A 10204-nucleotide genomic window follows, 5' to 3' on the forward strand; every position below is an offset into this window, starting at 1 on the left:
AATTTCCCCCGACACTCTCAGAGTAACACTTAAGCATTTGAGGGCTAAAGTAAGTATAGCTACTATCAAATATTTCTAATTTTCTTGTCCAAGTTTAGTCATTCGAAGCTCACGATTTTTGGATTTCCATCCTTGGCATCTATCGTGTGCATGATATGATAAATTTACTTATTTGTTACACTTGTATCTAGATGTGGTCAGGTTTAGTTGCACAGTGTTTTTCAAAATTTAGTTGCTGATCAGAATCTTTTTCTTCTTATTTTCTCTATCAAAGAATGAAGATGCCCTGTCAAGAAACACAGACCCTAGCCAAGTAGCATCCATCAAAGAAGCTGACAAGTACTACAAGATAATTTTGATGAAGTTAACACGTAATTTTGGCTGCATGAAGGGTAGTGTTTTGGTGATTGTGCTGGGAATTGGTCTCTTTTTCACTCTTTCACCGAATGCCGAGTTAATTAACTGGGAGAACATCAATTGGGAGAAATTTCAGGTGTTGTTCAGTTCTCTCCAATCCTCTTAGAACAACTTGGAGTTTAACCAAATTTTACCAACAAATGAGATAGGTCAAGAAAGGATATGATGGCGCTAAATTCAAAGATAATAATAAGTTTGGTTTTTCACCTCGGCTAGATAACTATCTGAAATTGCTCTGGTGTTCGTCGTTGTGGCAAGCTGCTCCTACTGCTATTTGCTTTCCATCCCACCAATGTTACGCAAGTATGGTTTTCATCTTGTTTTGTCTGGAAACCGTTACTACATTTCTGATCAGGTACTTGATTGCATGTCAAATTCATATTCATATTGAAACTTGTGTCTCAGATATTTAAAGCATGTTCAAAGTTTTATGTGCTAATTAAGGAATATATATTCAATGTTAGCATTTTGTTTATATATTGGAATATGTGGAAGTCGTTAGCAATGAACCTGGATGTATGAAGACATTCACAAATGCAGAATGCCTTAAAGCACATATCAAAACTTCTCACCTTTATGTTGATTGTGTGATTTGTGGAACAAAACAGCTGAAGAAGAATATTAAACGACATGAACACATGCATGAAGCAAGTGAGGTGACTGAGAGGACAAAATGTAACTTTGAAGGTTGTGAACACACCTTTTCAAATGTAAGACCTGAATTTTGTGTAGTTATCGATTTTCTGTCTCTCAGGCCGTCAAAGCTTAATTGCTATTTGGAGGCAATCTAGTAGCACTTTTTCAGTTAATAGGATGAGGTTAAAATCATGACCAAATAAAACCATAATTAATATGTTTGCATCCCAATTTGTGCGCCATCAGGAATTTGGTTAGGACATTGTTCGAAGCTTAACCTCTTTGCGAGAGACTAAGACATGCTGAAACTGTTATTGAGGTTGATTTTCCTGTATTAGAAGCAGTTCTTGAACTAGGAGACAATTATTGAATATGAATGGATCAAAGGTAAAGATCATGGAGATGTCTAATTTGAGCCTTTTTAACAGAAGCTTAAAACACCTAGGCAAAGACAATTATCAGATATGAACGGATCAAAGGTAATTTGAGCTTTTTTAACAGAGGCTTGGAGTGTGTAGGCAGGTAAAATAGATGTTCAAATGGCCTTTTACCACATTCATTATTAATTGCATAAATGCACACTTGTTGATAAGGACAATTTATTGGAAGATCACCCTTTTTTTCTTCTCATATGCATCACTTAATTTATTTCTGGATAAGCAATCAATCTTCTATTTAGTAACTATAAAGTATAGTTTTTGCGCCTTGCAGGTATCAAATCTCAGACAGCACATAAAAGCAGTCCATCAAAATCTTCGTCCATTTGCATGTAGATTTTCTAAATGTGGGAAGAAATTTTCCTACAAGCATGTCAGGGATAACCATGAAAAATCTGGTGTGCACAGTTACATTCAAGTAAGTGTTTAGTCTAAGATTTATCTACTAGACTTGACATGGTTATCTGAAATGTTAGCAAATTCAATTTTGAATTTTGTTTGAATCTGAACAAATATTTAATCTAGGTTTGCATGAATTCTGAGTTGCTTTGAGCTTCTTGTTGCAGGGTGACTTCCTAGAAATCGACGAGTAGTGGCAGTCATGGCCACGAGGTGGACGGAAAAGAAAGTGTCCTTCTATCGGATCTTTCTGCAGGAAGAGGATTGTTTCACCTGAGCAAGCATCAGCACTTATGTACAATGTTCTCCGGAACATGATGCAAGCAGAGTTTTGCTGGTGGGACGAAATAGAATAGGTGATTGTTTTTGTGCAAGCAGAGTTTCATTTTCCCTTCTACCCAACTCTTTTCCTTGCTTCTAATTTGAGTTTTGTGCAAGCAGAGTTTTGCTTCTAATTTAAGCATTCAAATTAGTCATCTTGTTACCTGGTGCTCTTACTACTTTTTCAACTATGATTTTTGGTCTTGGTTTACTAATATATTATTTATGTATTTTTACAGTTTACAAATCTCAAGTACTCTAGAGTTGAAATTGATGAAGTGTGGTTCGAGTGGGCTGAATGCATGCTAGATTACATTTGAAGTGCGGTTCTACCTTGATGTGTTAAAAGAATGTTCTACCTTGATTTTGATATCTATTAGCTAGCTTTTGATGTAAAAAGAATGTTTGGGTATTTTATGGATATTGTTGTAAGAAGATTATTTATATAATTTGTGAATATTTGTGTATTTTATGGATATTATTGAATGAAGAATATTTGTATAATTTGTGAATATTTGTGTATTTTTTTTTGTTATTGTCGGTTTTTCATTGTTTCGGAAATCAAATTTGCACTGTTAAAAAATATACATATTACATCGGTTTTCCACCGCTGCAAAACCGGTGTTATTAACTAATATTACATTGGTCATTTACCGCTGCCAAAACTGGTGTTATTAACATACAATATTACATCAGTTTTACACCGTTGATGAAACGGTGTCGTTAAGTGATACTACACCGGTTAATAACCGATTCGAAGACCGGTGTCGTTAAGTGATACTACACCGGTTTTAACCCGATGTCTAAAATGATAGACTTTTAACATCGGCTTCATAGACATCGGTCGAAAATGAAATAGACACCGGTGGAAAACCGATGTCTATGAAGGTTTTGTTGTAGTGCTACAATGAAGAGGGACACATTAAGGATGACTACCCAAAACTGAAGAAGGAATACGAGAAGGGACCAACCACAACAAAGCACCAAACCCTGAAAGCGATGTGGGATGAGTCATCATTAGAGTCAGATCTGGTGGAGTACACTGGACTTGCATTAATGGCAAGCCACTAGGAGGAGAGCATAGATGAAGGGGGAGGCTCCTCGGAGGAAAATAGCAGCGAGGAGGAAGAAATAAACTTTAGAACATATCTGGTAAGTGAGGTATATTTACTACCCCTAACCAGTTATATTCAAGTATCAAATCCATGACCATATCCCTATGTAAACTAAAAACAAAAAATATTAATTTGAAAAAGGAAGTTTTGGAATTAAGAACAATCCTAGCAAAAACATGCCCCCTAGAAATGTGTGATAAATTAAAAGATGAAAATAAAAAATTAAAGGACCAAATTGAAAAATCAAGAAACTTTGCATTTGATAATCAAAATACCTGGAAAAATTATAGAAACCTAAATTGGTATCTTAAATATCATAAGGGCCAAATTAGGAAAAAAATATCACAGAAGTATGCTCCTAGAACTTTTTGATAAATTCAGTAGGAAGGAATCTATTTTAGGTTCCAAAATTATGCTTAAATTAAAATTATCTTTTGATGCATGACCTGACTTAGGACTTTCAAAAAGAAAATTAAAGATTTAAATTCTTTAAGAGGCTTTATTTAGAAGTGGTTGATGCTCCAATAACCAAGAAGGTCTAGTGTCTCGCCATAATCTGGAAGTCAATTACTAAATTGAATGTTTAATTGACTTACCGTGAAGCATTTAACTAATTCTTTAAATTACTTATTAAAATTTCTATTAGAAAATTTTCGATGAATTAGTTATCAAAATGCAAGTTTTTTTGTGATTTTTTCCCTAAAATTTAAATTTTTACCCTTGTTAAATCTTTTTAAACATTTATTTTTTTTAAAAAAAAACTTGTTAATAAAACCAGAGTTTTTCAAACTTAACCTTTCATTTTTTTCCTTAGACTCTATATTTACCTTTCCAAAGTCATTTTTAAAAGTACCTTATTTTTTTAATGTGATCAAAAGGGGGAGTAGTGAAGATTAAGTTTAGGGGGAGGGTAGCTAGTCATATTTTTAATTTTTTTTACTTATAAGTTTTTTCTTTCAAAAATTATAACTATTATTTTTGAGGTTTACCTAACTTAACTTGGGTTTGCTCACATCAAAAAGGGAGAGATTGTTGGTATCCCAAGGTAGTTTTAATGTGATCAACCAAGTTAGGTTAGGTCTTGTTGGTATTTAACCCCTGTGTCTAAGTGTGCAGGAACTTAGAAGTATAGGAAGTCGAACGAAAGACGTAGCTAGTGAGAAAGATGACATGGAAGAGAGCTGATGAGCTCAGTGCGTCTGACGGATAAAGTGCTATGGAAGAGTATGCGGGCAGACGAGAAGGAGCCGCACAATGTTTCTGAGGGACGAGAAGCCAGAGCTGAAGATTGCTCCAAGGTCGGAAGTTGGGTTTGGGTTATCCCTATTCCGGATGGCCGATATCACCCAAGCGAGCGGAGCCGGAGTGGAAGACACGGACCCAAGCGAGCGAAATTGGAGCTGAAGACCGGGACCAAATGTTAACAGGATGTTGACTTTCTTGGTCCGGGCACCCAGACCAGGACTTTTATCCAAACTCGACGTGGCATGAGCTATCACGATGGGGATAAAATTTTATCCCCCTCTAGGTGCTGAAACCCTTCCAGGCGCCCTGAATAGGGTTATAAATATAGCCCTGATCCTAATAGTCTAGAACAACTGATATATGAATTTCTTTAAGTGTTCTATGACTTTGTGTGCTTCCAACGCTTGTAAGAGGCTTCTCCGTCTATGACAAAAGGAGAATTTGAGTAATGCTTCAGAGTCTTGGATTAACAATCTTGCCGGTTGTAACCAAGTAAAAAATCGATAGCCTCTTTCTTTTTAGTTTATTAATTCTGTTTATACAAGTATATTATTATTTCAAAAGATCAAGAAAGGTTTGTTTGTTATTATTGTATAGGCAATTCACCCCCTCTTGTTGGCCACACCGATCCTAACAGCCGTTAGAACACCTCTCAAATTAATATTACTAAAAGTTAGATGGAAACCTTTTCTATTTAAGTTAGAAATAGAAACAATGTTCTTTATTAACAAAGAAACATAATAATAATTATCCAATTCTAAAACTAGTCCACTAGGGAGTTTTAACAAATAACTTTCTATGGCTATAGATGCAACTTTTACCCCATTGCTAAATTGTAAATTTGCTTCACCCTTTACCAATCTTCTAGTCTTCTACTATTCTTTATCCCTCGTATGTCATTATATATGTGTGAGGCACACCATGTATCCATACCCCAAGTGTTTGAAAAAAAAGTATTACATTCAATAACAAAGATGCCTAAAGTAGATAGGGCATTGAATGCCTTCTTCTTCTTTAAGGACTAAAGATAAATCTTGTAGTTTATTCTCCAATGTCTCATCTTACCATAGTGGTGACATGAGCCCTTTAGAGTTGACTCTTCTTTCTTGGCCTTCTTTTTCCCTTTGGCTTGAGTTTTTGACATTCTTTTAGAACCTTTCTTCGAAGAGTCAAACAACATCACAACTTTTAGTTTTTTCTTGATAGATGGCTCCACTGTCTTAAGCATGTTGATCAAATTGAGAATGGTGGATTCATGATGGTTCATCTGATAGTTTATTACAAATTATGAATATCTATTAGACAAATTATGTAAAAGTAAGTCAATCCTTAATTAATGATCCTTGACAAAACCAATTGATCCCAATCACTCAATGCAACCTTTAATCTTTAGTGCAAGTTGCATCGCAGATGAATTCTCTATCTTTGAGTGAAAGAGAAGGCTAGAGTTCTCGAACCATTCGGATATTGGCTACTCATCAAACAACTCATGAAGTTGATAGACAATAGCATAAGTATCCATATGCTCATGTTGCTTTTGCAATTCAAGAGACATCGAAGCTAATATGATGCAGCCTGCTAGCTCAGAATCTATCATATGCTTGTGATAGGCCAATCATTGGTGATTAGTAGCATCATCAACCGGACTTGTGGAAGAGGCTCTTCGAGGACATAGAAAATTTTCTCAAGCTTGAGAACAATTCTTAGATTTTGAAGCCAATCTAAGAAGTTCAAACCTATCATTTTATTTGTTTCTAAAATTGAGCGCAAATTTATAGAAGTAATGCTTATTCTAACCACTTATAAATATAAAATTGAATATAAGAGAGATAAATTAAATATAACATGCAAATAATTCACATTCATAAAAAGGACCCTACTTGGTTATTCAAATTCAAGAGTCCTTACTTTGAATTCAAAAGATGGTAGGTTATCTCTAAATGGGTTGGTATCCACTATAGATAATAATAACTTTGGAGAGAGTCCAACAAGTCAGTCTTAGTTCTAGTGGTAGGTTTCAAATATACCAATTATATATCGTATATATCTAACTATCACATTATGCTATTAACTATTGATATTTGCATTAATTATCAGATTGTTAAGTCATTAACATATATACATCATATGTATATCACTTAACTTTAACTCTATCCATATTAACCTTGGAGAGAGTCCAACAAATTAATGCTTCAACTTAAAGTAAACCTATTAATCATAAGATCATATCTCAATGGTCTAAAAATGTCCAATGCCAAGTTATGCTTGGAGAGAGTCTAACAACCTAAACAAGAAATTAAACTCTAGTTCTTATCGTATTAATAGAAGGTGTAAGATTTAAAATTTAAACAAGACATTTATGTTATTAAGGTCTCATCAATTCCATACAATGTATAAACATAACATAGACATAACATAGTTATCATGGTATAAACATGGTATAGACATTGTCTAGTTATAATGGTACAAACATGGCATAGTTGTCATGGTATAAACATGGTATAAATATGGCATAGTTATCATATATCAAACCATATATATATAATTAAGAATTTGGTTTCAAAAAACTAAATTCCTTAACTAGATTAGTAAACAATTTGGAAAATGTTCCAAATTTAGAAGTTCCTAATCAGATTAGGAAACATCCTTTAAATTTCAAAAAATCTAAAATTTTGGAAGTTCCTAATTAGATTACCTAATTTTGGAAGTTCCTAATTAGATTAGGAAACACTTTCCAAAATTTAGAAATTTCCAACGCATTAGGAAATAATTTTTAATTTGAGAATTCTAGCCCGGATTAGGAAACAATTTCCAAAATTTAGAATTTCCTAATCATATTTGGAATATGCGACTAAAACCATTGGAGTTTCCAGGATCATCTTTAGACTTTAAAAAAAAACTTATGACAATTTATGATATGCAAAACTTAGATCTACAATCTATATTGAAACACAAGCTGCTCTGATACCACTTATTGGAAATTTTGAAATACAAATTGTATGTTTTCAATAAAAACACGCATAAGAAGAAACATGATTTACTTAAAAAAAAAATTCATCCTAAATAAACAATATCATACAGTTGCAAGACATAAACACAAATAAAAAAGGTTGTATAGAAGTTATACCTTTCTGATAATGTTTAGTTGAAAAGAAATAACCTATAAAGCCTCAAAAGACTTGCCACTATTAGTATTCATGTTGAAATATCTTCAAGAAGACTTTACAATCTACAAGTTGTGCCTTCGTTTGGTACTAGCCAAATAAAAGAGATATCACAATTGGAGAGAGATGTCGGCGACACCAAGAGGAGCTGGAGGTACAAGGGGATGCCGACCCATAAAGTTTGGGTAGTGGCACAAGGGGGGAGCCGACTAAACCTTTTGGGAGGCCATAAAGGGGAGCCAGCGAAATCTTTTTGGTGGTACAAGGAGGAAGGCGGTGACACAAGGGGATGAGTGGTGGCTCTAGGGTGGCCGACGACACAAAACCAAGAGGAGAAAATAAAAAAAAAAACCTATCTTTTTTTTTTATTCCATGAAGATGGCTTTTTATACCTCTTCACTAAGGCTTAAGGAATAAGCCCTAGCTCATGCCATATGTTTAAGCTTGAACTCGCCTACAAGAGGCTTGGCTAGGAGTGCTTCTGGAGTGACAAATATTTTTCATATTTTCCCTTTACTTGGTCCAACCAGACTTAATCTCCCTATTTAAGAATCTTATTTTCTAACTTATTTGTAGGTCTTTAAGAAATACTCATAGTGTGTGTGACTCAATAGATTTTTGGTTATGTTGGTCATTTATAATTAACCATTAATTATAAATAGATCATGAGTGTCACATAGTAGTACATTATGACCCCCAATTGACTGAAAAATTATAGTTGACTTCAAAACATATTCTGAACTCATTAGCAGCTATAGTAATTAGTGCTTCTATTCCTTTTACTCATCTTATATCCACCTGGTTTAGGATATGGTATATGTGTTAGTCCCCACTAGGCTGACTACATCACACCTAGCCTAAATTGTAGTCTCTTGTCCTATGAATTCAAATTACTCAAAGAGAAAAATACATATCCAAGAAGATCATCCCCTTGACATGTTTATTTTGGCTAAAGACTTATGAATACTAATCCTGACAAGAGACTATAGGGTATACATCTCCTTATAAAAGGAATGTTGAATTTTTTGTTGGGTTATTCAAATACCTTCGGGTATATTGACTTATACTCAATCATCACATAACTACACCTCCTCAGAGATGTTTAGCTAAGATATCAAAGTATAAGCCTCTATGACTAAGATAACTTGAATATCTCAAGTCTGAGGAAACTTACACTCGAGCTACAATGAGGTTTTCATTGGCATGTAAAGAACTACATGAAGTCTAATAGCAGGTCACATCCGATGAACTAGTTACCATTAACTAGCATCCACATGTTAACTCTCGATATCCCTGTATTTCCAACCAATGAGGGTGTACTGCATGGAAAAATGAAGGAGTATAACATGTGCTAGTCTCATAGAATTGACAATGTTGAATCTCATCAATTCACCAACTAGGAAAAAATTCAATACTTACATAATTATACATGATGAGATACCTACTAATTGTAATCCAATCTTAATTTCTCTCATGATATGTTTTCTATTATAGACTTCATTAATTAAGTTTAAGTTCAAATCACATACATATAGAATGTACATCAAAATAGTAAATTTTATTTATCAAATAGATAAGACAATGTTTAAGATGATTTCTTTTAGGACACCTCTCAAATATAACAATTAATAATAAAAACCCCTCTAAGTCAATGTCGATCTCAGAGAAACCACTACAACAAATATGAATTTTCACAATGCACAATTATACTATCTGCCGCACACATCGCATGTTGCACAACTGCAAGCTATTAAAAGTCATCAGGCATTAACATCACGCGCCGTACACTGCAGTTAATGTAAGTACCCTGTGGTAGTTTTGTTGTGGTCAACCAAGTTAAGTTAGGTTCTGTGTGTGTTTGATTCTTGTGTTTAAGTGTGTAGAGCTTAGGAATACAAGAAGTCAAGTGGAAGACACAGCTATCAAGAAGGATGGCACGAGAAAAGAACCGATAAGCTTAATGCATCCGAGGGACGAGGTGCTGCGGAGGAGTACACCGGTGGACGAGAAGGATGTGTGCAACGTTCGAGGGATGAGAAGCCAGGGAGGAAGCCTGCTCGAGGAGAAGGATAGAAGATAGGTTCTGGTGAGCCCAATTCTAGATGGACGAAATCATCCAAGCGATCAGAGCTGCGGAAGAGCCAATCAGGAATTGCGGAGCTACTAGAGGCACTCTCAATTTGGTTGGAGGTGCCTCCACACCTTTTTGTGAGAAGATGACTTCAATAGGGTTGAAGGCACCTTCAACCACCCATGGAAGGTGCCTTCAACCCTTTGAAGGCACCCTAGACTGGGCAAAATATAACCTTTAGCGAAAATAAAACCTTCTCTTCGCTTTCCTAGTTGGAGGCGCCTTCCACCTTATTGAAGGCACCTTTCAACCTCAGATAAGATTTTTCAGGGGTTATAAAAAAACCCCTAGACCTAGGAAATATAGAATAACTTCAGTATTAACTTTCCTAGTCATTCT

General features: G+C 34.8%; 1 pseudogene; it reads left to right on the plus strand.

Annotated features, from left to right (window-relative positions):
- Window positions 1-709: 709 nt before the first annotated feature.
- LOC122033860 lies at window positions 710-2245 on the plus strand (annotated as a pseudogene).
- Window positions 2246-10204: the final 7959 nt, after the last annotated feature.

This window comes from Zingiber officinale, chromosome 11B (genome assembly GCF_018446385.1).
Source record: "Zingiber officinale cultivar Zhangliang chromosome 11B, Zo_v1.1, whole genome shotgun sequence".
In the NCBI taxonomy this organism is placed as follows: Eukaryota; Viridiplantae; Streptophyta; class Magnoliopsida; order Zingiberales; family Zingiberaceae; genus Zingiber; species Zingiber officinale.